General features: G+C 38.3%; 1 long non-coding RNA gene across 1 annotated transcript in view; it reads right to left on the reverse strand.

Moving 5' to 3' along the window:
* Positions 1-14,141: 14,141 nt before the first annotated feature.
* LOC145717875 (uncharacterized) overlaps positions 14,142-26,998 on the reverse strand; it is a 117,772-nt gene continuing 104,915 nt past the window's right edge. Inside the window, exon 4 of the long non-coding RNA XR_014141363.1 lies at positions 14,142-16,791. This is a non-coding gene — a long non-coding RNA (uncharacterized LOC145717875). The remainder of the gene's footprint in view (positions 16,792-26,998) is intronic.

The following is a 26,998-nucleotide window of genomic DNA, read 5'->3' on the forward strand; positions in this document are numbered from 1 at the left end:
ATCATGACCTGAGCTGAAATCAAGAGTCAGACTACGCTTAACCAAGCCACCCAGGCGCCCCCAGACAATCTCTTCTACTCTGCCAATATCTGTACAGAATCAAACAGAAAGCCATTGGAGGGTTTTGAGCTGAGCAGTAACATGACCTAACTTATGTTTTGAAAGAATAATGTTGGCTGCTGTTTTGAAAACTGACTCTAAGGAGACAAGCATATAAGCAGGGAGATCAGATCATTTAAAAGACCAACAATCCAGGCAAGAGAGGATGATGGCTTGGACCAGGACGGTAGCAGTAGAGGTAGAAGAAGTGTTCAGATTTGGGATGTATTTTGAAGGTATATCCAACAGAAGTTGCTGACAGATCAAATGTAGGTGTGAGAAGTGTAAGAGTCAAGAATGACTTCTCTGGCTTGTGTTTCATCTCACATTCTCCTCTTCTTGGTGCTGATGAACACAGTCACTTCATATTACAATTGCAATGCATCAACATGTTTGCTATTCTGTTTACTAGAAAAAAGTGCCACTTAAAGTAAAAAGAGTCTCTGTGGACCCTGTACCTTACTCAATCACAAGCCTCCTCTTAGTGCTAGCTGTGATTAAGGAAATTGATTGAGATTGGTTCTTAAGAAATATTACAGAACATACAGATCCAAAGACTTTTGTTTCCTTCCAAATACTCATTTTTGAAGTCAGTGCATTCTAATGATGCAGGAAAAACATTGTTTGAACTTTAGTTTTAATAATGCTCTTTAGGATCATGTTCTTGTACATCAAAGCAATAATATGTGGTTACAGAAGAACGTTAAAGACATAGAAAGATACAGTATTTTATTAAGTAAAAAAATGTTACAAAACAGTATGCAAAGTTTGTCCCTGTTTTTGGAAAAACAATATATGCATGTTGCATATATGTGGTAGACTGATTGCAGTTCATACCTCCCTGTATCCTAGTCCACTGATAGTGCCCTCCCACACTGACTGTGGCCTTACTTTAGCCAGTAGAACAGAAGCAAATATGATTCAAGCAAGGACTTTGAAAAGTTCTTGTGTATTGGGACTTGCTGCTCTTAGGGCACTCCGAAAATCATGTGAATAAGCCTAAGGTAGCATGCTAGATGATGAGAGACAACATAGAGGCAGACTAATGTCATCCTAGCCTTCCCACATGAGGCTATCATACACAAGCCAGCCCCAGTCACCACCAGCTGATCACAGACACATGAAATCAGCCAGGCCTGGCTCAGACCAGAAGAACTGTGTAGTTGAACCCAATTCAAATATCCAACCTGCAAAATCATGATCTGTTATGGACCAAATGTTTGTGACCCCCCCCATTCCTATGTTGACATTCTAAGCCCCAATATGACTGTACTTGGAGACCGGGCCTTTACCAAAATAATTAAGATCAAATGAGGTCATAAGGGTGTGGCTCTAATTCAAATGAAAGACATCAGAGAGCTTATAAAAAGCGACACCAAACAGATCACTCCTGTACTCTCCTGTGTGTGTGTGTGTGTGTATGTGTGTGTGTGCACATATGCACATACATCAAGAAAAGGCTGAGAATAAACAGAAAGAAGGTAGCCATCTATAAGCCAAGAAGAGAGCTCTCACCACCAACCACCCATGCTGGTACCTTGATCTCAGACTTAGAGCCTTCAACACTGTGAGAAAGTAAATTCCTGTTATGTAAACCACTGAGTCTGTGGTATCTTATTATAGCAGCCAGAGCTGACTAATACATAATCTAAATGCATGGTTGTTGTTTTAAGTCACAACATTTGGGATCATTTGTTACACATCAAAACTACTGGATATTCATATGTAGTTGATTTATGCATATATATAAAATTAAAAAATAATTGGAAAACAGCCCCAAATATTCCTCTGAGTGGTGGGATGATATGTGATTTCCATTAGTTTCTTCTTTTAGTTTATTTTCTCTTTTATTTTTTGCAATTAATATATTTTGGCAGTAAAACATATAAAAATATCATTAGAGTAAAGCAATATGAAAGGCTAACTTTTAAAGCAGCAGTGGAAATTAAGGATGAGAAAAAGACAGTCCAAAGCTGAAAGAAACATCCACTAACTGTGGGTTGGAATGAGGAAGAGCATCCAGGGATTTGCAACTTCTACTTCCAGAACAATACTATTAAAAATGGTTATAAAGAAGATCTCAAAAGGCTCTGCCTTATGTCTGTGTCTGATCCTGGCACAGGACACAGAAACACACAAGCCAACTGCCCTTAGTAAGCCCCTCCACCTTGCCCATCTCAGCACCCTCAATCCCCAAGAGCCTCAGTTTGTCTTCTTAGAGAACCAGGCCAAGGAAGAGAGGGGTAGACAGAAACATGTATTCTGTTACATGGGGTTTTTTTGCTGGGATAGCTTTTCCTCAAATGAAAGTTAATCAGAAGCAATCGGTATAATACACCACATCAACAAAATGAAGAATAAAGATATATGGTTGTCTCAAAAGATGCACAAAAAGCATATGACGAGATTCAACATCAACTCAGATAAAAGTCTCAACAAAGTGGGGTTAGAGGGAACAACAGCTCAACATGATAAAGGCCATACTGAAAAACCCTCAGCTAACATCATACTCAATGGTGAAAAACTGAGAGCTTTCCCTCTAAGGTCAGGCACAAGACAAGGATGTCCACCCTCACCACTTTTATTCAACATAGTACTGGATGTCTTAGCTACATCAATCAGATAAGAAAAAGAAATGAGGGATCCATATTGGTAAAGAAGAAGTTAAGCTGTTACTATTTGCAGATGACATAATACTATACATAGAAAATACTAAAGATTCCCCCCAAAACTACTAGAAGTAATAAACAATTTCAGTAAAGTAGCAGGATACAAAATTAATACCCAGAAATCGGTAATGTTTCTATACAGTCAATGAAGAAGCAGAAAGAGAAATTCAAAAAACAACACACTGACAGTTGTACCAAAAAGAATCAAATACCTAGGAATAAACTTAACCAAAAATAAGCGGGGTGGGGGGAGCCCTGGGTGGCTCAGTCGGTTAAGCGTCTGACTTAATTTCAGCTCAGGTCATGATCTCAAGGTCATGGGTTTGAGCCCCATGTTGGGCTCCACGCTCAGCAGGGAGTCTGCTTGAGATTATTTCCCTCCCTCTCTGCTCCTCCCTCTGCTCATACACTCTCTCTCTCTAACAAATAAATCTTAAAAAAAAAAAAAAAACTTAACCAAAAATGTGAAAGACCTGTACTCTGAAAACTATAAAACACTGATGAAAGAAATTGAAGATGACACAAATGGAGAGATATTTCATGCTTATGGATTAGAAGAATTAATATTGTTAAAATGTCCATATTATCCAAAGTAATCTACAGATTCAATCCAATCCCCATCAAAATACCAACAGTATTTTTAAAAAAAATAGAACAAATAATCCTAAAATTTGTATGGAACCACAGAAGATCCTAAATAGCCAAAGCAATCCTAAGAAAGAAGAACAAAGGTGGAGGCATCACAATCCCAGATTTCAAGATAGACTACAAAGCTGTAATAATCAAAACAGTATTGTACTGGCACAGAAAGAGACACATAGATCAGTTGAACAGAATGGAGACCCCAGAAATAAACCCACAATTATATGGTCAATCTATGACAAAGAAGGCAAAAATATACAATGGAGAAAAGACAGTCTTTTCAATAAATGTGCTGGGATACTGGACAGCTAGCCACATGTAAAAGAATGAAACTGGACCACTTTATGACACCACACACAAAAATAAACCCAAAATGGACTAAAGACCTAAATGTGAGATCTGAAACCATAAATATCCTAGAAGAGAACACAGGTAGTAATTTCTCTGATACCAGCTATAGCAACATTTTTCTTGATATTTCTCCTAAAGCAAGGGAAACAAAAGCAAAAATAAATTATCAGGACTACATCAAAATCAAAAGCTTTTACACCACAAAGGAAACCACTAACAAAACAAATAAACTACTGAATGAGAGAAGATATTTGTAGATGATATATCCAATAAGAGGTTAATATCCAAAATATGGAAATAACTTATACAACTCAACACCAAAAAAACCAAACAATCCAATTAAAAAATGGGCAGAGGACTTAAATAGACATTTTTCCAATGAAGACGTACAGATGGCCAACAGAGATATGAAAAGATGCTCAACATCACTAATTACCAGGGAAATACAAATCAAAACCACAATGAGTTATCACTTATGCCAGTTAGAATGGCTAAAATCAAAATGACAAGAAAAAACAAGTGTTGGTGAGGATGTGGAGAAAAAGGAACCCTCTTACTGCTCATTCTCTATTGGTGGGAATGCAAACTGGTACAGCCCCTCTGGAAAACAGGAGGTTTTGGAGGGTCTTCAAAAAAATTAAAAATAGAACTACCATAGGATCCAATAATTCTACTATTGGATATTTACCCAAAGAAAATGAAAACACTAATTTGAAAAGGTAATATGAACCCTTATGTCTATTGCAGCATTATTTACAACAGCCAAGATATGGAAGCAACCTAAGTGTCCACTGATAGAAAAATGGGTAAGGAAAATCTGGTGTATACACACATATACACACACTGGACTATTACACAGCCATAAAAATAGATGATATCGTGCCATTTGAGACAGCATGGATGGACCTAGAGGGTATTACGCCAAGTGAAATAAGTCAGATTGAGAAAGCCACACCCCATATGATTCCACTCATAAGTGGAACCCTACAACAAATGAATAAACAAAAAGCAGAATCAGACCTATAAATACAGAGAACAAACTGATGGTTGCCAGAGGGGAGGGGGTGGGGAGTTGGACACAATGGGTGAAGAGGGGAGGGTGATACTGGCTACCAGTTATGGAATGAATAAGTCACAGGAATAAAAGGCACAGCATAAGGAATGGTCAGTGATATTGCAGTAGCAATGTAACAGGACAGATGGTATCTATACTTGTGGTGACCACAGCATACTGTATAAATCTGTCAAATCGGTAAGTTGTACACCCGAAACTAATATAACATTGTGTGTCAACTATATTCAAAAAATAAATTTTAAAAAATGTTTGAGAAAATCAAAGAAATTTGAACATTGCCTGGAATAATATTTTAAATAATAATTTTGTTAGGTGTGAAAAAAATTAAGAGTGTAGATCTCATGTTAAGTGTTCTAAAAAATTTAAATAAATATATTTTACACATTTTAAAATAAAAATTTTCGTGAAATAAAAATATAAAAAATTTCAAAAATAGGTAAGCCACAGACTACGAGCTAATATTCCCAAGTATATTCCTAACACATCTATCAGGTAAAAACTGGTCACCAGGGCATATAACAGAACTCCTACAACTGAATAACAAAAAGACAACTCAATGAAAAAAAAAGAGCAAAAATTTAACCAGCTACTTCACAAAAGAAGGATATATGAATGGCCAATAAACACATGGAAAGATGCTCCACATTATGAGTCGTTAAAATGCAAATTAAAACCCAAGGAATTATCCACCTTAATGGTTAAAATTAATAAGCCTGACAACACCAGATATTGGCAAGGACATGGAGCAGCTTAAACTCTCAAACATTGTTGATGACAGTGCAAAATGGTACAACTACTTTGGTAAAAGGTCTGCCAGTTGCTTATGACACTAAACACCTGCTCTCTGACCCAGCAGTTCCACTCCTAGCTTTTTACCTAAGTGAAACAAATATCCACAAAAACACTTTTACATGGACGTTCGTAGCAGCTTTATTTGTAATAACCCCAAACTGGAAATTGCCCAGGTGTCTATCCATAAAATAATGGATTTATTCATGGTATGAACTTCCAAAGCAGGCAAAACTAGTCTATGGTGGCACAAAATCAAGGTAGTGGTTTTCACTGAGGTGTATGTGAAGTGGTTGACTGGGAAGTAGTAGCTTACTTTCAGCAGTGATGGTAATATTCTCTATCTTGATAGGGGTTTGGATTACGTAGGTATATGCATCTGTCAAAACTCAACAAGTGTATGTTTAATATTTTTAATATCAACATACATAAATTTTATCTTAAAAAAAATCTGTGAACAAAAAAATAATTAGTTAATGAATAAACTTGGGCAAGGAACAGTAGGAACAGTAGAAGGAACAGTAGGTCTGAGGTACAGAGATTCAAAGCATAGAATAGGTTCGGAGAACTACAAGGATGTTGCCCAATGGCTAGACAAAGAATCTGGCATTGCTTGTATTTAGAGCTCTCCTCAAGAGAAAATTAGTTTTCATGATCTCCAACATGAAATAAATACTGATAAGTTTGTAACAATTCCAAGGGAAAGATGCAACCTTTCAATGCACAAAAATGCCTTCTGGTGCGTCTAAATAAGCCTCTATCATTCTCTTTGAACTGGTATGGCATTCAGAACTTGAGTACTAGTTCTGTTCTCCATGCCAAGCCCCAGCATCATCTGAGAGGGTTTCCATATCCATTCAGATCTTCTATCCAACTTCCTACTCACCAAGTTTCTTGATTTCCTGGGTACTCAACCACTAGTCTATTATGGCCTCAAATTAGACATGGCCACACATAAAACTATAATAACCCTCAAATCTGTTTTTTTAAATCATCATTTATTTTTATTATTTCTCTTAATGAGCAATATGTGGCTCAAACTCATGACCCTGAGATCAAGAGTTGCATACTCTACTGACTGAGCCAGCCAGGCACCCCAACTCTCATGTCTTAAATACCACTCAAAACCTTCTTAAAAATGGTATCTCCTGAGTTTCTTCATACTTCTCTGATCATGTCTTCCCAGTTCCTTTTGCAGACCTCACTAGCTTAGTCTACACCCCAAAGTGTCATTAGCTAAATTATTCTGTCCTCGGCTCTACTTGTCACTATACACATGTTCCCTAAACAATCTCACCCATGCTCATGGCTTCCCCACCATATATGATGATGACTCTCAAATGTCTATTGTTAGCTTAGACCTCTCTCATGAGTTCCATCCTAGTACATCAGCTGTCTAATTAACATTCCTACCTAGATATCCTAGAGGGTCCTTAAATTCACTATCTCAAAGAGAGCGCAATGTCTTTCAGCAAATCCTTTCCCCATTTTTGTGTTCCTCAACCTGGTAATGGCATCATAACCATGAAAATGAAAGTCATCATTTATTCCTGCATTCCCTTAACTAGCCCTCCACATCAAAGGCTATGTCTTGCCACTTCTACCATCTATGTTTTGGGTGTATAACATAGTTTATTTTTAAACTTTTCTCCAGCTTTATTAAGGCATAAATAACAAAAATTGTATATTTAAGGTGTACAATGTGATGTTTTGATATGCATATACATTGTGAAATGATCATCACAATCCAGCAATGAACTATCCATCACCTCACATAGTTTTATGTGTGTGTGTTTGTGTTGAGAACACTTAAGATCTACTCTCTTGTATGCTGGTGGTTACCAGTTACAGAGGTGGGGGAAATGGGGAGATGTAGATCAAAGGATACAAACTTTCAGTTATAAGATGAATAATTTCTGGGGATCTAATGTACAGCATGGTGATTACAGCTCATAACATGGTATTACATACTTGAAAGTTGCCAATAGATCTGAAATGTTTTCACCACGAAAAGTAAATAGTAATTATATGATATGATGAAGGTATTAGCTAACACTATGGTGGTCATCATTTTATAATATATAAGTGTATCAAATCAATATGTTGTAGACCTTAAACTTACACAAAGTTATATGTCAATTATATCTTAATAAAACTGGAAAAATCTACTCTCAGCAAATTTCAAGTGTACGATATAGTATTATTAACTAGAGTCACCATGCTGTACATTAGATCTCCAGATCTCTTATTCATCCTGCATAACTGAAACTTTGTACCCTTTGACCAACATCTCCCCTTTTTCCCCACCTTTCAGCCTCTGACAACCACTCTGCTTTTGTAAGTTTTTTTGATTCCACATATAAGTAAGATTGTACAGTATTTGTCATCCTGTGTCTGGCTTATTTCACTAAGGATAATGTCCATCTCTAACATCTTCATCTTTTTCACACCTATTCATTCTCCCTGCAAAATTCCACTCACTTAATTTCTTTCTTTTTTTTTTTTTTAAAGCAGGCCCCACGCTCAGCATGGAGCCCAGCACAGGGCTTGAACTCATGACCCTGAGATCAAGAGTCAGATGCTTAACTGACTGAGCCACTTAGATGCCCCTCATTTAATTTCTCATCTTGAAACCTGGGGAGTAGAAACATGTGTGGCTCTGTGTGTGTGTGTGTGTGTGTGTGCACGCGCGCGTGTGCGCAGAGTGTCATGGTACTCATCTAGTAACACAGCCATTCTCATTCTTGACTGCACATTAGAATCACCTACGGAACTCACATAATTCTGATTGGATTGGTCTTAAATGGGATCCTGGCATGATATGGGAAGATTCAATGTGCAGCCAAGGATGGCAGTCATTGGTCAACTATTCAATGATCCTTTATCTTCTGCAGAATAAATGTCCCCTTCTCACCTCAACTATATTTCCAAATAAATATCATGCTGCATCAGTCCCTGAAAACTTCTCCACTGGCCACGTTAAACTACATGCAATCTCCCAACCTTGTGTTTTCATTATTGCTTCCACCCTATCCTCCCTCCTCACCTAGTGAATACTCATCTTTCAATTCTTAGTAAAGTGTTAGCTCTTACAAAGGTTTTCTGATTCCCTCCCTTCTAGAAGTTATCCCTGGCTGGAATGTACCTTTCCCTCTAATATGCTCCACTGCAGTTGTATAGATTTCTATCAAAGCAACTAAACTAGTTTATTCACTTGCTTGCTTACATGTCTGTCTCCTCCTTTTTCAACTGTGACATTTTGAGGTCAAACCTCCTGTCTTAGCTATCCTTATGATCCCAGAAACCAGGACATAAAAGCTGGACGATACCAACTAATTCAGTAAGTAAAACACCAATTAGCATTGTAAAGATAATCTAATCATTTCCAACGTCCTTCTGTCGTTGGTCCGTAGATAAATTGTCAGTTGATATGTTAAGAAAATGTTTTCTTCTCTACCTCTTTGCTATTTAATTGTCTTCGGTGACTACAATATTACTGCTTTCCTAGCCCTGAATTTCCAGTTACATGATTCTTCAAACTGACTTCTGAGCCCTGTAGTAGGAAAACAAAAACAGTAGCAGAAAAGCCCCAGTGTTCTGAGGTTGAATCCCCATTCCTCTCCTAAGAACTGTATAGCCACAGGCAAATTCTTTCAATGTTCTGATGTTCAATTTCAACATCTAGAAGTACCATGAGGCTAAAAGCATGTCTACCTTGTTATCACCACAAACTCATTCAGTGCCAGGCACCCCATACAGATTTTAAAATGACAATAATAAGGACTATGTTTAAAATAAGGACTATGTTTAAGAGTTATTAGGAAGAGATCATGTAATTGTATATGTATAGTTCTTAGAACAGGACTCATCATATAAGATATTTAATAAATGGCAACACTCATATTGTATGTTCAGCTCAATTGTTCATTACTCCCATACGGTTAGATGATATATTCACCTATCCCCAAACACAGCCTAACTTGATACAACTCTCTGTCTTTTGGGCCTAGACCCTCCAGCACATGCTGTATTACACATGATTAGTAAACCACATTGCACAGTAGGCACGAAATTTTATTTTATTTTATTTTTTAGATTTTATTTATTTAATTGAGAGAAAGAGTAAGTGAAAGAGAGAGCGCGTGTGCATGAGCAGGGTGAGGGGGAGAGAGAGAAGCAGACTCCCCACTGAGCTGGGAGTCTGGACTTGGGGGCTCAATCCCCAGGACCCTGAGGATCAGGACCTGAGCCCAAGGCAGATGCTTAATGGACTGAGCCACCCAGGCGCCCCAGAACGAAATTTTAGATGTTTACGTTAAACGAAGAAGAAACAGGTTCAACTGGTCACAGATTTAATGCCAATATTGAAAGGTGTAAACATTTTAAATTAACATTTTAAATAAGGTTTCATGTCAAAAGAAAATGTTGATGTGCCTGACTGTCATTAAATCATTTGTCATAAAACTTTATGTTGCAAAATTTTCCATTTGGATCATTGCAGGTGTAATGTTGGAGGTGTCCTACATTTTCTATTCACTGGTTAGTTTTAAGATGTTGAGATAGAGTATAGATATTTTGAATGCAGTCAAATGTTCAGGCAAAAAGCTTTACTAGGGTACGTTCTTAAACCAGTCTTTGGGGGAATTCAAGGACTCCCAAAGACTCAACTTGCTAAACCCCCAGTGGCCTCCAGGATTTTGCTTTCTTGCTGGTAGAAGACAGTGGGCCACAATGAACTTTTAAAACTTTAGGTTTTAAAGAATACTCAAGAATAAGAGAGAGAGAGTGCTTATTTATTCACAGAAGTGCAAGTATACAGATGCAAATTGGACATGTGGATGGAATAGATGACATCTGGAGACTACATTTATTTCTCATTACCAAACTGCCTTGAAACCAAGAAATCACCTATTCTAAAGAATCCTAGAACTATTTGGTGGGAATTGTGTTAGAATTTTTGAAGATATTCAAGGATTTAGGAGTATGAATCATCTTGTAAGTGTCTGTGACTGTCACTGATTGTAAACCTCAAAATATGCTAAGCTGCCAAATATCTTACCCACTGATATGGCATAATTTTAAGAGGATGTGCCTGAACTGAAGGCAAACTGTACTCACTCAAAGGCATCCTTAGAAGATTGGCATTGAGGATACAAATGCCAGGATCAATCTGAATTTCAGATGATTCATAATTGGGGAAATATCTGGGTCCACCTAACTCATTCCCTGTTACAAAAATACTAAAAAGAAATTTGAGAACCTTCATCAGTGATATGAAGCTGAGACAGAATTGATCCAAAACTTGAATAAAGAAACCCTGTTATTCTCAACAATGGTTTTATTGTATTTCAAATTAATTTTCTTTTTATTTTACTTTAGTTCCATATAGTTAACATACAGTGTTATGTTAGTTTCAGCTGTATCAAAATAATTCTCTTTGAATTAGTAACAATTGTTCAGTCTGGCTCTATACCTATTCTATGTGCTTCAGTATAACTATTTTTTAAATTTTTTGGCACCCCCACAGAATGCCATTACTACTGCTGCTGCTGCTGCTGCTGCTTGGTTTTAGTTAATGGCTTGTAATAGGTACTGCTCCATATATTTTCACCTCCATTATCTCATTAATCCCCACAACAGAACGTAGAGATGGGCAAAATACCTCAGTTTTTCAAATGATAGTATTGAGGCTCAGAGGATTTAATGGAAGCTCAGAGTGACATAGTCAAGACAGAGATATGAACCATCAATTCACATCTATGCACATGCTGCATTTCCCCATTTAGAAGGGAGGATGGATGGATGGATGGATGGATGGATGGATGGATGGATCGATCAACTGATCGATCTAAAGTAGTGGTGTTTTTGCCATGTGATGGTGTAGTAGGCAAAATAATGGCCACCCAAAGATGTCCATGTCCTAATCCCAGAAACCTGTGAATATGTTGCCTTACATAGCAAAAGGGACTTAGAGATGTGATTAAGGATCTTGAGATGGGGTGATCACAAGGGTCCTTATAAGAGAAAGAAGGAGGCAGGAGAGTCAGAAAAGAAAATGTGATAAAGGAAGCAGAGGTCAGGGTATGATTGCTGGAAGATTCAGGCAACCTCTAGAGGCTGGACAAGACAAGGACATAAATTCTCTCCTGGAGCTCTCAAAAGGAACACAACTCTGCCAACATCTTGATTTTAGCCTAATGAGAGTCATTTTGAACTTCTAACCTTCAGAACTGTAGGATTACAAATTTGTGTTCCAATACCAGTGTTTATGGTAATTTGCTAGTGTGGTAATATGAAACTAATAGAAATAAAATGGAATAAGATGTGTATACAGCAGCCATCTTAAAAAAAAATCTCTCAATCTTAAATCCACAGCAAAAATATCTGGTTTATAAAATTTTTATTGACATCACCCACACTGTCTCCTCTCTCGTGTCCATGATCTTTCTGTCTCTTCTGTTTCTCCATGTCAGATTAACAGAAAACCTTAGGTTGATTGTTCTACAGATACTATACAAATACTAAACAAAAGGGTAACACAAGCTGAAATATAACATCTATAAACTAAATTTAACCTTACTGTTAGCTTTTCCTCCCCAAAAACCCTTACCATCACAATGGTCAACCATTTTCTGCCTAACCCACCTTTGATTATGCATCTATGGGCCTTTGAACAGAAGCATTCCACCGCTGGCAATGCCTCGCACATCCTCTTGGCTTAAATTCTACTGTTTTCAAGGATCCGTGTCGAATTTGAGTCCCACTTTGTCCATCCTATCTTTCCTGAACACCAGAATAGTTCTTTGTGAAATCCTGTTTCTCTCAAATACAATAATATTGACTGATATGCCAAGCACTCCCTGTCAATAAAATGTCTACTCTGACATAGATAATTTCTTATTTCAAATATTTGTCTCTTCTCTCCAGTTGGTCTACAGATTCTTTGAGGAAGGTAGGGGGTACTTATATCACACCGAAAGTGGTTCCTGCTTCTCATGTTGTGACTCTCTAAACCGCATTTTCTCAACTGTCAAAATGAGGACCTGTATACAGGTCTCCATGGGGTTCTGTGAGGAATAATAGATATGGCATATGTAGAATTTCTTAGGATAGGCCCAGTAGAGACACTCCATATTTAGTAGATTTTTACCTCCTCCCTGTTCATAACAAGTGATTATTGAATATTTGCTGACTTGTCATCATAATACGTTCATCATTCTTACTAGGGTCCATCCAGATTTTTTAGAATAACATGGACCAAAATTATTATTAAAGCCATTTCCTATCCTATTGAATAAATTAAAAAAAAATATGTCACCACAATCCTGCAGGAAAACATGTACCTAGAGAAAAATCTGAAGGCAAATTTTGAACTATCCTTGGGAGGATTCGGAATCATGCTGTATCTGTTCTACTCCTTATGTAGCAGTTCAATAGTTTTACAGCTCTGGTTTCAAAGAACAGACAGGACACACAGAGGACATCACATCTGACTCTCCAATTTCTCGTTTGGCACATGCCATAGTATACGTTGAAAGAACTTCCTGGCCTTGAGATTAACTGTATTTACCAAATAGTCTCCAAAGCCACCGTATTTCAGACCCAAATTTTCTTATAATTCCCTCCTCTTGACTCCTTATTCTCTACTTGAAGGTGCCCAAATTGGAGCACAACTATAAACATCAAATTTCAGGCAAATCTATCAATGGCAATAGCTCTGTTTTGTTTCCAGGGCCCATCCACACTCTTCATGAATTAAAACTGCTGCTTGGGGGGACCAGGAGAGTGGTTTGAAATAATTTATCCCACTCTTTTTTCCTCTTAGAAATGTAAATGTACCTCAAAAGCCAGACGTGATGTTTATCAATGTGTCTTGCACTGGAATTTGCATGACCAGTCCCAAATTATTACTAAAAAGTTTTTGTGTGCTTTTTAAAAAATCAGGATGCTTTTATTAAACTGGCTGCAAAAAAAATAATAAATGTGTGGGTTGTGGGGGCAGTATGCTTAGCCCTCCTATTTTACACCATCCAGTGTTCTGGTAGAGATTAGAGATCCTGTTCTCCATGTGGCTCATCCTCTATACACATCTAGTTTAGATGACTAAAGGCATTAGCTTCATTTTTTTTTCTCCCTGAAATGCTCAATACAAAATGCAAATATTATGTTTCCTGGGGTCAGTATATAACCTCTTTGCCCTATCAGTCTCCCTTGTTCTCTCAGTACTGCCAAGGATTCCAGGGACTCTTGAAAGGAATATTAATACGGACTTAATTGATCAGTAACATAATTAAACCATTAAATGCCAGCACAAGTGTGAGGAATAGACAACCAAACTTTAATAATGAGTTTCCAAAAGGATGTAAGAAAAGTGCTCTCGTGTGTATTGTACATTCTCCTTTCAGCACAAAGAAGTGCTGTAGACAAAAGACCCTCTGATCACTGCCCAGAGAATAATTGGACCACATAGCTCCATGGTGATGAGTTAAGAGTTTAAATTTAAAAATTAAATAAAATAATAATAATAAAATTAAAGAATCATGTTGATGCCAATATGTTAGCCTATCAGGTTTTTCTGACACTTCTGTAAATTACTGTTGAGAGTATTTTGAGATAGATGTTAAATCTGCTCTGTAGGCAGTTTAGGAAAAAAAAAACGTCAAATTACTAAAAATACTCCACCTCCCCATACCAAATTTAGGCACTATCGCCATCTTCAATTATCCACAATAGTCACATAATTGACTGATTCACTTCCTTGATTTACATATGTTGAATGAAGTCTATCTGCTTATATATCTCAAATAGTCTGCACTTACCCACATAGGGCCATGTTCCACACCCACACACACACAGATTTCAGTGTAGGCTCCCATAAGCCAGACTGAGGAGGTTCATGACTAAATCAGAATTGTAGAAAATGTTAATCAATATTTTCTCAATATTTTAACTCCATATGATTCTTTCCCTTTAACTTTTGGCATCAAAGGAGTTTTGTCTGCCGGCTTGCACCAACATAGCCCACAACATATTGAACACTGAATTACGAAACACAAATGCCCAATTCTACTGCTTCCTGGTAGGTATGTGACGGTGTTACGCAACAAATGCCATTATTCTGCTCAGGTGCAGAAATCCTCTCTACGTTAGGAGCTGGCAAACTTCTTAACGTCATCACTCTGCTCCGAGTCGGGCCCCAGAGCACCCGCCGAAGTGAATGTGATTGCAGTGGAGAGAGAGTGAGTCCCACCGCTACACGACTGGGCAGACTTTCTGAGGTCAGCAGGAAAGGTTCAGCATTACCTGAGATCTATGATAATTACAATAGCCGTTCACAGTAACAGCATTTATTGAATGCTTACCAGGCCCTGTTTGAAGCACCGTCTTGGGCTACACTCCCTCAGAAACAGACTGAGGCCGAAGTTGCATGCAGCAGTCTTACTGGAGAGTCTCTGCTTACCAACTCCTGTGAGGGGCTGAAGGAAACAGGACCGGGCAGCAAGAGAATTCGGGCATAGCAGCTACACAGAGGGGCCACGGCCAACGCCACAGGGAGCTTGGAGGCTGGATGGCCCTTCAGAGGTGACTTGCATGGACGCAGGGGAGCCAGACAAAACTGAACAACTTTTGGCCCTGTGCTGACGCTCAAGATGGGGCACAACCTTGTTCGGTGCAGTTCCTTTCAGGTGAGGACAAGTCCCAAAGAAGGATTCATCTGTGAGCCATCGGCAGCCAACTGCTAGCAGCTGTAAGAGCGAGTGCCTCGGTCCTAAAGCAGTTATCTGTGTGAGAACCCACAGCAGCCCCCTTCTGTGTCTTCTAGGTAGTATTTCACCTAATCCTCACCACCATCCCACAGAGCAGATGAGGAAACTGAGACTCAATGAGCTGGGACCTTAGCCCAGTTCAAGCCTTTAGTCCCCACCCTCTGAAGGCAGGGTGTAGCATTCTACTACCCTCAATTAATGTTTGATGAATTTACTTGAGAAGACAAGTGGGGAAGTAACAGATTATTTCAACTTTATAACTTGGGTAAAATGTCTAGCTTTGGGAAAGGAGTTGAAATCCACTGGTATCACAAAACTTATTTTAAAAATCACAAATCATTGCTTAGTGCTTCAGTTTCCCTGCCAACTAAAGTTCCAACTTGAGTTAAAGCTGGGTATGGGTATGAAGAGGTTCATTATATAATACTTCCTACTTTAATAGAAGTTTAAATGTTTTCAAGTGATCATTTTTGTTAAAAAAAAAAAAAAAGTCACAAGAACCAGAGTGGTTTATAGGTGAGTTCTCTATGATATTAAGGGGAAAAAAAGGTTAATTTTAATGTAATCTAAAGTATTCCAACTGAATAGAAAAATATGAAAAGCTCTCTAATGCATTTTACGAAGCCAACAAGACTTTAATGCTAAACCTGATAACAACAGTTAAAAGCACAGCCCACCATCACTTATGAATAGACACGAAGCATTCAAAATAAAATATTAGGATATAAAGTCAGAAGACTAGCACATTATTTCCAGGTAGGGCTTATTCTAAACGTAAGGATGGGAAAATTATCTGAAAAAAATATAAAGAGAATCCATTCTATCAAAAAGCAAAGTAGGAAAGCCTCATGATAATAACAATAAATGTTAATTATTTGGTAAAATTCAGAGCCTTATTAATAAAAGTAGCACATAGAACAGGAATAAAGGGAAACTACTAATGGTAGACTTCTTACCAAAAACCACCAACAAATATATACTAAATGATAGTCACTGAAACAAGTGCCCTGATAAATTAGGAAATAAGAACACCTGTCTTTAGGGACGCTACTCTTGCAACATGTATGTGTTAGTTTCCTCGGTTTGCTATAACAAAGTCCCACAAACAACATAAACAGACTTAAAAAAAAACAGAACTGTATTGTCTCACGGTTCTGGCGGCTTGAAGTCTGAAATCAAGGTGTCCGCAGGGCCTCACAAGACCTCCTTGGTCCTAGGGGCTGCTGGCAAACCTTGATGTTCCTTGGCTTGTGGGTAGATCACTCCAATTTCTGCCCCCAGCTTCACAGGGCCCCCTCTGTGTGTCTGTGTCCAAATGTTCCTCTTCTTATAAGGACAGAAGTCAATGGAAGAGGGCCCGCCCTAAATGCAGTATGACTTCATCTTATTTTGATTACATCTGCAAAGACAGGTTATGAATTCAATGTATTTTTTACGGGACACAATTCAACCCATAACAATCTATTAAAAGTTAAAATTCCATTCACTTTGGCCCACTTCTGGAAATCTCCCCCACAGAAATAAAAGCCCTTCTTTTATGATTTAGGAGATTTTTTATATATAATAACTTTAATATTATAAAACTATATAACAAACATATATAACATATAAACATGTATAACACTGAAATATATATAAAGTTTAATGCTTATTTTAATGTTGAAAACAAACTAAATGACATAAATTGAGGAACTGTTGTATATCCACAATCATGTACTTCATGCAGGGAATAAATATTTTAAAATAATGAATTAGAGTTGGACCAGTCAGCAAGGAAGAGACTCTACAAGGTAAATGATGAGTGAGAAATCCAAGTTGCAGAAAACTTTGGAAAGTACGGTCCTAATTTTTCTAAAACAATGAAACAAAATTCCTATAGCAGTGTGTGTGTGTGTGTGTGTGTGTGCGCGTGTGTGTGTACACATACATACATACATACATGCTAAGGTTAGTGGAGATAAAAATAAAGGATTCAAAGTTGTTAACATGGGTTACTTTCTGGGAGAATATATGGGGCAAAAAAGAGAAGAGAAAAGGAAAAGCAAACAAAAATCAAAAGAAAAAAGAATGCATTAAAAATCCTTGTATGAATATATATCATTCACATTCATATAAAGTTGTATAGTTGTGTGTGTGTGTAAAAAATTCACCGTCCAGGGCTAAATAAATATTGAGTTAAAGAACTGCTGTACATAGGGATTCCTAAAATGAGCAGACTTGGATGACAAGCGGAGGGGGCAAGCCAAGTAACTCCGCTCCCTTATATAGTATGGTGGAGATGTGCAACATACTACAAAGGGAGGTGAAAAATGGAAAAATAATGAACGTATATCAATGGCAAAACTTTGGGAAAACAGAATTTCTTCAAAATATATCCAATAACACTTTTCACACGTGCTATGTGTGTAGAGTCCTATTTTAAGAAAGTGAAATTATTGTAATCCCTATAATGGAATTTAGTAGAAGAAAATGCCATGGTGTTCTGCAGAGAGCATTGAGACTTCCAGCTGCTCTTCCCTGAATTAGTATGAAAACCTCGGTTCGACAATAGTCCACTCCATATAGGTAAGGTGTGAAGTTAAAAGTGGTCACATATTTTAGGGGGTGGGGGGGCATAAAATTAATAAGACTACTTAGTTGCAGTATTTTATCAGATGAGAGTAGATAAGGCAAGGGATAGTGTGAGCTGGAAAGAGAAAAAAAGTCTTAAAGCAGAATCGAGAGAATCCAATGGGAATTCTTTGAATATGTGCTTTGGTTAATTTACCCTAACTACCCCCAAGTCTTTGGGTGGGGTATACAAGAAACTAGACTTTTAAGATTTCTATACTTTTTTTGTTTTTCTCTCTCTCTACTGCACTCGAGTTTACCCAGGCAGAAATTGACTGGAGCATTTAAGGCTGAAAGGGTCTTGCACTGTCAGAAGCATCTTTTTGAGAATTAGAACCTAACAGAATCTACTAAGTATAATACAAACCAATACATTTTTCCCAAAGCCACAGCACTAGTGAATACTCATGCTGAGTAAGCCTCTTTATTAAGCCCTACAGATACGAAGATGAATATGACATGAAGCACCTTTTAAAGTGTTTCCAGTCATGGAAAAGTACTGTGTGCACAATTAACCACAATTCAAAATAGAGATAGCAAACATATGGTAGAAGAGCAAATAATACGTTGGGAGGACAAAAAGGAAATGTAATTCTGTCCAAACTGTGAAACAAACAAACAAAAAACTTAACACACATAGTGAATTCCAATAAATATTCACCTATAACTCCAGGAAAGCCCCAAAATATTAAATGTTACAAAATCTGTTCCTGCTTGTTCCTGTTGCGTTGAACAGCGCAGTCCTGAAAAGTCACAGCACAGGAAAGGTGTAGCTGATCAATGGACAACAGTTTTGAGCACTCCTTTTGTGCAGGAGGTTGTTCTGGGGAGCACACTTTGTGAAGCTGAGAGGGAGGTGTGCATTCTTTTGTACTAAGAATAATGTGGGCAGTGATATCAGATTGTCAGCACTGTGCGAAAGGCAGCTTGGTTTCTCAAGTGGAAAAGAGTCCGCATGCAGGTTAAAACTATGAGAACTGAGTTTTAGTCCTGACGTTTTCCTCAGTTTCAGCCTCATGTGTTTAGACAAATCATTCACCTTCTGTGAATACCAACAGGAATTCGAAACTCATTGAAAATAATAATTCCGTACAACTGGATTATAAAAAGCATCAAAAATATATATAAAAGTGTCTTTATCTGAAGGTAAGATGTCATTATTAAAGTAACTACTATGTGCAAGAGAAGGCTGATACAGCTGTTAAACATAGATATGTTTAGAATGACAGCTTCTGGGGATAAATGGGAGGGCAGGTGATGTGCTTTTCAATCATCCATACAGTAAAGAAACCAGGAAGTAAATCAGACTTTCAGCTCTGTCACAAACTCTGAATGACCTTTAGTGGGTGATAGAGCCAAATCAATTTGAAAATCTCTAACATGAAAGGGATTGGGGAAATAATCTGACACAAAAGGGATGGGGAAATAATCTCTAAATCCATTTCAATTCTCAACTTAAGTAATAATGAACCACTAATTCGATGATGGGTAAATATTTGATGGATGTTATATACTGTGGTTTGGAATGATGAATGTTTGAATCTTAGAAGACAGTAGAATCTGAATTAGAAGACAAGTAATCGTGGATTAATAATTCAAAAATAAGAGGCCATCATTTCTTAAAACTTCATCGCAGGAACTTTGGTTTCAGTTCAAACATATGAAGAGCTTAGAAGCCACAATTCCTGTCCTTACAACAAGGAAAAGCTGGACAAGCTGACTAGCAACAACTTTTCGTCAACACCTCAGAGAACTGAGACTGCAGGCCAAACTACCATCCCCAAATCTAAAGAGATGGGCTCCTCCAGGAAGACAACTCAGGCATATAATTATCTGGACCAGAAGCCATTTAAGCTGGAAGGTCCAATAAACTAGAAAACTCGATGAACTGCTGGAGGCGGAGTGTGGACTATCACGAGAGTGAGAAGCTCCTGAGAGCCAAAGTCCCAGGGAGGGACCCACACTTTTATAGGTTTTCCCTATGGGAACCCACCAGGCTGTCACAGAATCAAGACTCCTGAGAAAGCTCACTCCACTACATGGCCCCAGCTGGTGGAGAGGAAGAGGAGTAGCCATTGTGAAAATCCATCTGGACCCTTCTCTCTTAGGGAACAAAAGGTTTAATCTCCAAGAGGTCTGACGTTGATAGCTGGCATGAGGGAAATCCCAATCAAGCTGGGGGAAGGGAGCTCCACTCTGCCATAGCCGCCCTGTGTCATTAAAGAAAAAAACTACAAGGTTAAATGTCCAGGGGAGAGGATCTCAGTTACACAGACTGGGGACACTGGAGGACAAGCAATGTCCTGTGGTAGGGGAAGGATTAGAGGGCATGGGATGAAAAAGTTCTACGCCTAAAAAAGGGACAGAAACACAGGCCCATGGTCCATCCTTGAACTAGAATTTAATCAGATGATTAGAGGAAGCCTCCCCTTACCTACACCCCATCCCTACCACAATAATGTCTCCAGGAACAATAATAGTGGATCACAGCTGGGACAACAGAGACACACTCTCTCTGACGAGTAGTACAAAGGGAAGAATCCCTTAAGGCAAAAGGGGAGCTGGAGAGAGAGGACACTGGAGGAATGTGAAACCTCTCGTACCCATAACTACAACAAACACCAAACACAACCCAACTACTGGCCAGATTAAAATAAATCCTCATACTGAAGATCTATTTAACTCAGTATTTAACACACTATACCACACGCCTTGCTTCCAGAAAAATATTGTAAGGCATGCCAAAGGCAAAAACAAACAAAAAACAGTCTGAAGACACAAAGCAATCAGCAAACCAGATTCAGATATGACACCAATGTTGGAATTATCAGAGAATTTAAAATAACTAAGATGAATGTGTTAAGCCTCTCATGAAAAAGGTGGTTATCATGCAAAACCAGATGTCAGCAAAAAGATAGTAACTATGAGAAAGTACCAAGAGGAAATTATAGAAACAAACAAAACTCCCACAGTAACAGAAAAGAAAAATTCCTTCTAGGAATTTCTTTTTTTTTTTTTTTAAAGATTTTATTTACTTATTTGACAGAGAAAGAAAGAGAGAGAGAGAGAGCATAAGCAGGGGGAGTGGGAGAGGGAGAAGCAGGTTTCCGGCCAAGCAGGGAGCCCGATGCGGGGCTCAATCCCAGGACCCCGGAATCATGACCTGAGCCGAAGGCAGACGCTTAATGACTGAGCCACCCAGGCGCCCCTAGGAATTTCTTTGATTAGACTTTGACAAGGCTGAAGATGGAAACAGTGATCTTGAAGACAAGTCAATAAAAATTTTCTAAACTGAAACACAAAGAGGAAAAAATGTGAAAAAAGAAGAGACATCTAAGAATTGTGGGACTATATGAAACAGTGTAACAGATGCAAAACTGGGGGTGATGGTCCCCAGGTCATGATCCCGGGGTCCTGTGATCGAGCTCCTTGCTCAGCGGGGAGCCTGCTTCTCCCTCTGCCTGCCGCTCCCCCTCCTTGTGCTCTCTCTAATAAATAAAACCTTTAAAAAAATAAATAAATAAAAATAAAACATGCAAAATTGCAACATTAGAAGAAGAGTAAATGAAGCAGAATCAACAGCTGAAGTAATAATGGCTGAAAATTTTCTAAAATTACTGACAAACACCAAACTAAAGATCAAAGAGGTTCAGAGAACACCAAAGAGGACATACCACACACACACACACTCTCTCTCTCTCCCCTCTACCATTATGGTATTCAAACTGCAGAAAACTAAAGAGAAAGACAAATTTTTTAAAGCAAAGACCAATAAAATTTATAAAACTCTAGCAACAAGGCCAACCGAAGAAAATTAAAAAGAGCAAAGATACAAATACCAATATCTAATAAAAGAAAGGTCATCACTACTGATCCCAGAACATTAAAAGGATAAGAAGAAGATACTAAGGGGCGCCTGGGTGGCTCAGTTGGTTAAGCGATTGCCTTCGGCTCAGGTCATGATCCTGGAGTCCCGGGATCGAGTCCCGCATCGGGTTCCCTGCTCGGCAGGGAGCCTGCTTCTGCCTCTGACCCTCCCCCCTCTCATGTGCTCTCTCTCTCTCATTCTCTCTGTCTCAAATAAATAAATAAAAACAAAAACAAAAACAAAAAAAAAAGAAGAAGATACTAAGGATGATAAGAGAATACTATGAACAACACTATGCCCATAAATTCAGTAACTTAGACAAAACAGACCAATTCCTTGAAAGACACAAACAACCAAACTTCATTTAAGGAGAAAAAGAAGGGCACCTGGGTGGCTCAGTCGTCAAGCATCTGCCTTCAGCTCAGGTCATGATCCCAGGGTCCTGGGATTGAGCCCCACATCAGGCTCTCTGCTCAGTGGGAAGCCTGCTTCTCCCTCTCCCACTCCCCCCGCTTGTGTTCCCTCTCTCGCTGTGTCTGTCAAATAAATAAATAAAATCTTTTTTAAAAAGGAGAAAAAGATAGCCTAAATAAACTTGTGTCTATCAAACAGATTGAATTAGTAGCTAAAAATATTCCAAAGAAAAATACCAGGCCCAGATGATTTAACTGGTGAACCCTACCAAACCTTTAAAGAAGAAGTAATTCCAAAACTACACAATCTTTTTCAGAAAGTAGAAAAGGAGAGAATACTTTGCAACTCATTTTCTGAGGCCAGCAGTAATCTAAAACCAGAGAAAGACATGCAAGAAAACAACAATTATATCCTATGACTATAGATGAAAAATCTTCCATAAAATATTAGCAAATTAAACTTAATAATGTATAAAAGGAATTACATACACGGCCTGGGAGGGTTCATCCCAGGATGTCCTGCTGGTTTAAACCTCATCAATCAATTTATTTGACCACATTAACAAGCTAATAAAAATATCACATGGTCACACCCATAGATGCAGAAAAGTATTAAATAACATGCAATAGCCATTCATCATAAAAACTTTCAAAATCCTAGGAGTGGAAGGGAATTTTCTTAATGTACTATAGGGCAGGTATGAAAAACTTAGAGCTAACATGCTTAATGGTGAGAGACTAAATGCTTTTCTCCCTTAGGTCAGGCACAGGGCAAGGATATCCTCCTTTACGACTCTTATTCAGCATGTTACTGGAAATACTATCTAGTGCAATAAGGCAAGAGAAATAACTAAAAGTTATACAAACTGGAGAGGAAGAAATAAAACTGCCTTTATTTGCAGATGAGGTGAACATCTACTGAGAAAACCCCAAAGAACCTACCAAACAAAAACAACAACAACCCCCCGCCCCCTAAAAAAAACCTCCTGGTTTTTTGGAATTAAGAGGCAAGCCTTAGGAAGGGCACAGGACACAAGGTAAATATGCAAAAGTCAATAGCTTTCCCAATAGCAAAAAACAAATGGAATTTGAAATTTAAAAAAAAATATATATGTGTATCATTTATAGTAACACCAAAAAAGTACTTAGGTATAAAATTAACAAAATATGTATAAGATCTATATATGGAAAACTACAAAACAATGATGAAAATAAAGTATACATATAGTTTTAGTTTTGTTCACCAAGAGGGCCTAGAAGCAATTATATCTCAGTAGCAATGAACAAAATCAGCATCCAGATCTTGGTTTCTAATACCATTCTCTGATAAAAAGAACAAGAACTTCTTGAAGAAATGGCTCATTTTCGGACAGAGGGACAGAATGTACAAGATGAGCCTGGAGCATCTTTTAGTGCCAGAAAGTAAGGGCGTTCTTATAAAACAAAGGTACTGGGCATGACACAGGAGCTAAGAAAAAGAGCTCACAGTGGCCAAAGCTGGAAAAACTTGAGCAACAAAAGAAACAAAGTAGCACTGGATTGTGACCTCAAATATAAAATAAATTTCCTTTAGTCCATATGGATATAAATAAAGGATTGAACAGATGAGTAAATGGAGAATACACATATCTCCCATGTAGAAGAATCCCAAATAATTTCCATATAGATACTCTGCCCTCAAGGAGGTGGAACGTAAATCTGTACTCCTTAAGTGGGGGCTGCACATAATGACTTCCTTCCAAAGAGTGCAGTATGAAGAAAGGGTAAATGAGGAACCGTACAGTAGAAAAACCCGACAAATGCTATCTCAACCAGCTATCAAGGTCAATGTCAACAGTGCTAAGTCATCTTAACAGTACGTTCCCTTGATATGATGGAATGAAAATGACACTTGACCTCAGTGGTTTTTCTCCCCCCAAACCCATAATCCCTATCTGACCATGAGAAAAATATCAGACAAGCCCAATCTGAGCGGCAATCCACCAAATATCTGACGAGCATTTTTTCAAATCTGTCAAGGTCATAAAAAACAAAGAAAATCTGAGGAACTGTCATCTATCAGAGGAGACTAAGGAGACATGACTAAATGTAATGCAGTATCCTTGATGTGATCCTGGAAGAGGCAAAGGGCATTAAGAAAAACTAATAAAATCCAAATAAAGTATGGAATTTACCAATGTTGCATTCTTAGTTGTAACTGGTATACCACAGTAACGTAACACGTTAAGGACAGGGTGTAGGGTATACGGGAACTGTCTGTACTGTTTTTGCAACTTTTTTCTTGAATCGAAACCTATTCTAAAATAGAATGTTTGTTTAAATTTTAAAAAGAATAGGAATGGGGCATGCACGGTAGGGAAGGATTGGAAGTTGGGTTGGGCATCCCTGATAAAGTGACATTTAAGCAAAGACTTGAAGGATATGAGAGAGTTGGCCATAGAATTTTTTTAAATTTTATTTTATTGTTATGTTAATCACCGTACATTACATCATTAGTTTTTGAGGTAGTGTTCCATGATTCATTGTTTGCGTATAACGCCCAGTGCTCCATGCAGAACGTGCCCTCTTTAATACCCATCACCAGGCTAACCCATCCCCCTACCCGCCTCCCCTCTAGAACCCTCAGTTTGTTTCGGCCATAGAAATTTCTAAGGAAGAGTGCCACAGGCAGAGGGAAGCATCAGTGCAAAGGCCTGAGGCAGGAGTGTGCCTGGTATAGAGAACAGCAAGAAGGTCAACTGTAAATGCAGCATGGGGACCCAGAGGGGCTGGAAGCAGAGGAGTTGAGGAGACGCCAGAAGGGTAACTGGCTGGGGGAGAAAAGATGATGTAGAACATTGTGTGATGTTGGCTTTGACTTTGAGCCACTGTTGAATTTTGAGCAGGGGAAACACATCATGCAACTTAAGTTTTAAAAGCATCCCTCTGATCCTAGAACAGAAGAAGACATTAGTGAAAACACTGGTGAAACTTGAATAAAGTCTGTAAACCACGGTTCATTAATAGAGATCCATCAATGTTAATTTCTTAGCGTTGTAATCCATGTAATATGGAAGGTTATGTAAGATGTCAACATTAAGGAAACGGAGTGAAAGGTATGTGAGCACTGTCTGTACTGTCTTTGCAACTTTTCTGTAAATCTGCAATTATTCCAAAATAAAAGAGTTTATTAAGAAAAGAAATTGCATACAAAGAGACCAGATCTATCGAGTGTTTTTTTATAACCAAAAAAGGGGGAATGGGTATGGGAGAAATTTGGAACTGATGGAAAGGTCAATCACTGTGATTGTGAAGATGGTATCATGGGTGTATGCATATATCCAAGCTTATCAAATTATATACATTAAATATGTGCAGTTTTTTGTATATCAGTTATATCTCAATAAAGCTATTAAAATAATAAACTATACCATCATCTTTTAAAAAATGAAATTGCACTGTAGGAAAGAATGGGGGATCAATTATTCCAGTCAGAGGCTTGGACCCATCACATGCCAATCCTAAATGCCAATCCTTAACACACCAAAATCACAGATTTCATTTCCCACAGACAGATGGCCTAAGATTCATTCTAATACTCGTGTTGTGGTCAGCAGTGGAAGGGATCTCTCCTCAGACTCAGACCAGGAGAGGAGCTTTGGAGTACTCAGCAGGACAAGGAAGGCTGGAATTGTGTAGGTCATAAGTAAGCAAACTTCGAAAGATTATTTGAAAGAGAACCAATAACACAAGTACAGAGCTCCTGGTAAGTATCCAGTAAAACATTAGGACAGTGGGGAGGAGGGGGGTGTTTGCCCTGGGGGAGGGAACACTTAAAGGTTCCTTAGTTGACACTTTCCTGCATTTCTCCAACTACAGAATTCAGATTCTCTCTAAACAATGGGCTGATTTCTTTATCACTTTACATTCTACCACTTAATTTGTGGCCTTGAGACTCTAACCACATCTTAGTTTAGATAAGCTGCCTTATATTTAGTACTGGCATAATACTATAATACTTTATGGTCAAAAGACAGGGATTTAAAATGTCAACCACTGACAGTTATTCCAGAGCTTCATCTCCTCAGCGTCCACAGTATTTTTTTATGATTTTATTTATTTGACAGAGAGACAGAGAGAGGGAGGGAAACAGAGAGCACAGGCAGAGGGAGAGGCAAGCAGAGACAGAGGGAGAAGCAGGCTCCCCGCTGAGGAGAGAGCCTGACACAGGGCTCGATCCCAGGACCCCGGGATCATGACCTGAGCCGAAGGCAGACGCTTAACCGACTGAACCACCCAGGTGCCCCCTCAGCGTCCATAGTATATAATTAAATTGTCACTTGCTTGAAGTTAAAGCCTTTCTGCATTCACTCTGGTCACTTTTTCCCCCCTTTGGAAAAAGCTGCTTCCTCTCTTGAAATCGCTTCTGTCTATGCTACATTGGTCAAATTTCTTATTACTTGCAATTTAGCAATAACTAAATAATGGCACTTTCACTAATATATAATTGATACCTATTTGTGGAAGCTGGTAGGGAAGACTTTTTGATCACCGAAAATCAAATAGATCTTTTCTGTTAAGCTTCAATGTCATCCTCACAGTAAGCAGTGAAAAACCTTCCCAGAGAAGATAAGTCATCCCACTAAACTCACACTTCCATGTGGTGTCATGCATAAGTGGGTGACTGGTCATTGTTGCTTTTTCTTTTTCTGCGTGCCACATCCCTATTAACCTTA

The sequence above is a fragment of the Leptonychotes weddellii genome, chromosome X (genome assembly GCF_054177405.1).
Source record: "Leptonychotes weddellii isolate Sample4059 chromosome X, ASM5417740v2, whole genome shotgun sequence".
In the NCBI taxonomy this organism is placed as follows: domain Eukaryota; kingdom Metazoa; phylum Chordata; class Mammalia; order Carnivora; family Phocidae; genus Leptonychotes; species Leptonychotes weddellii.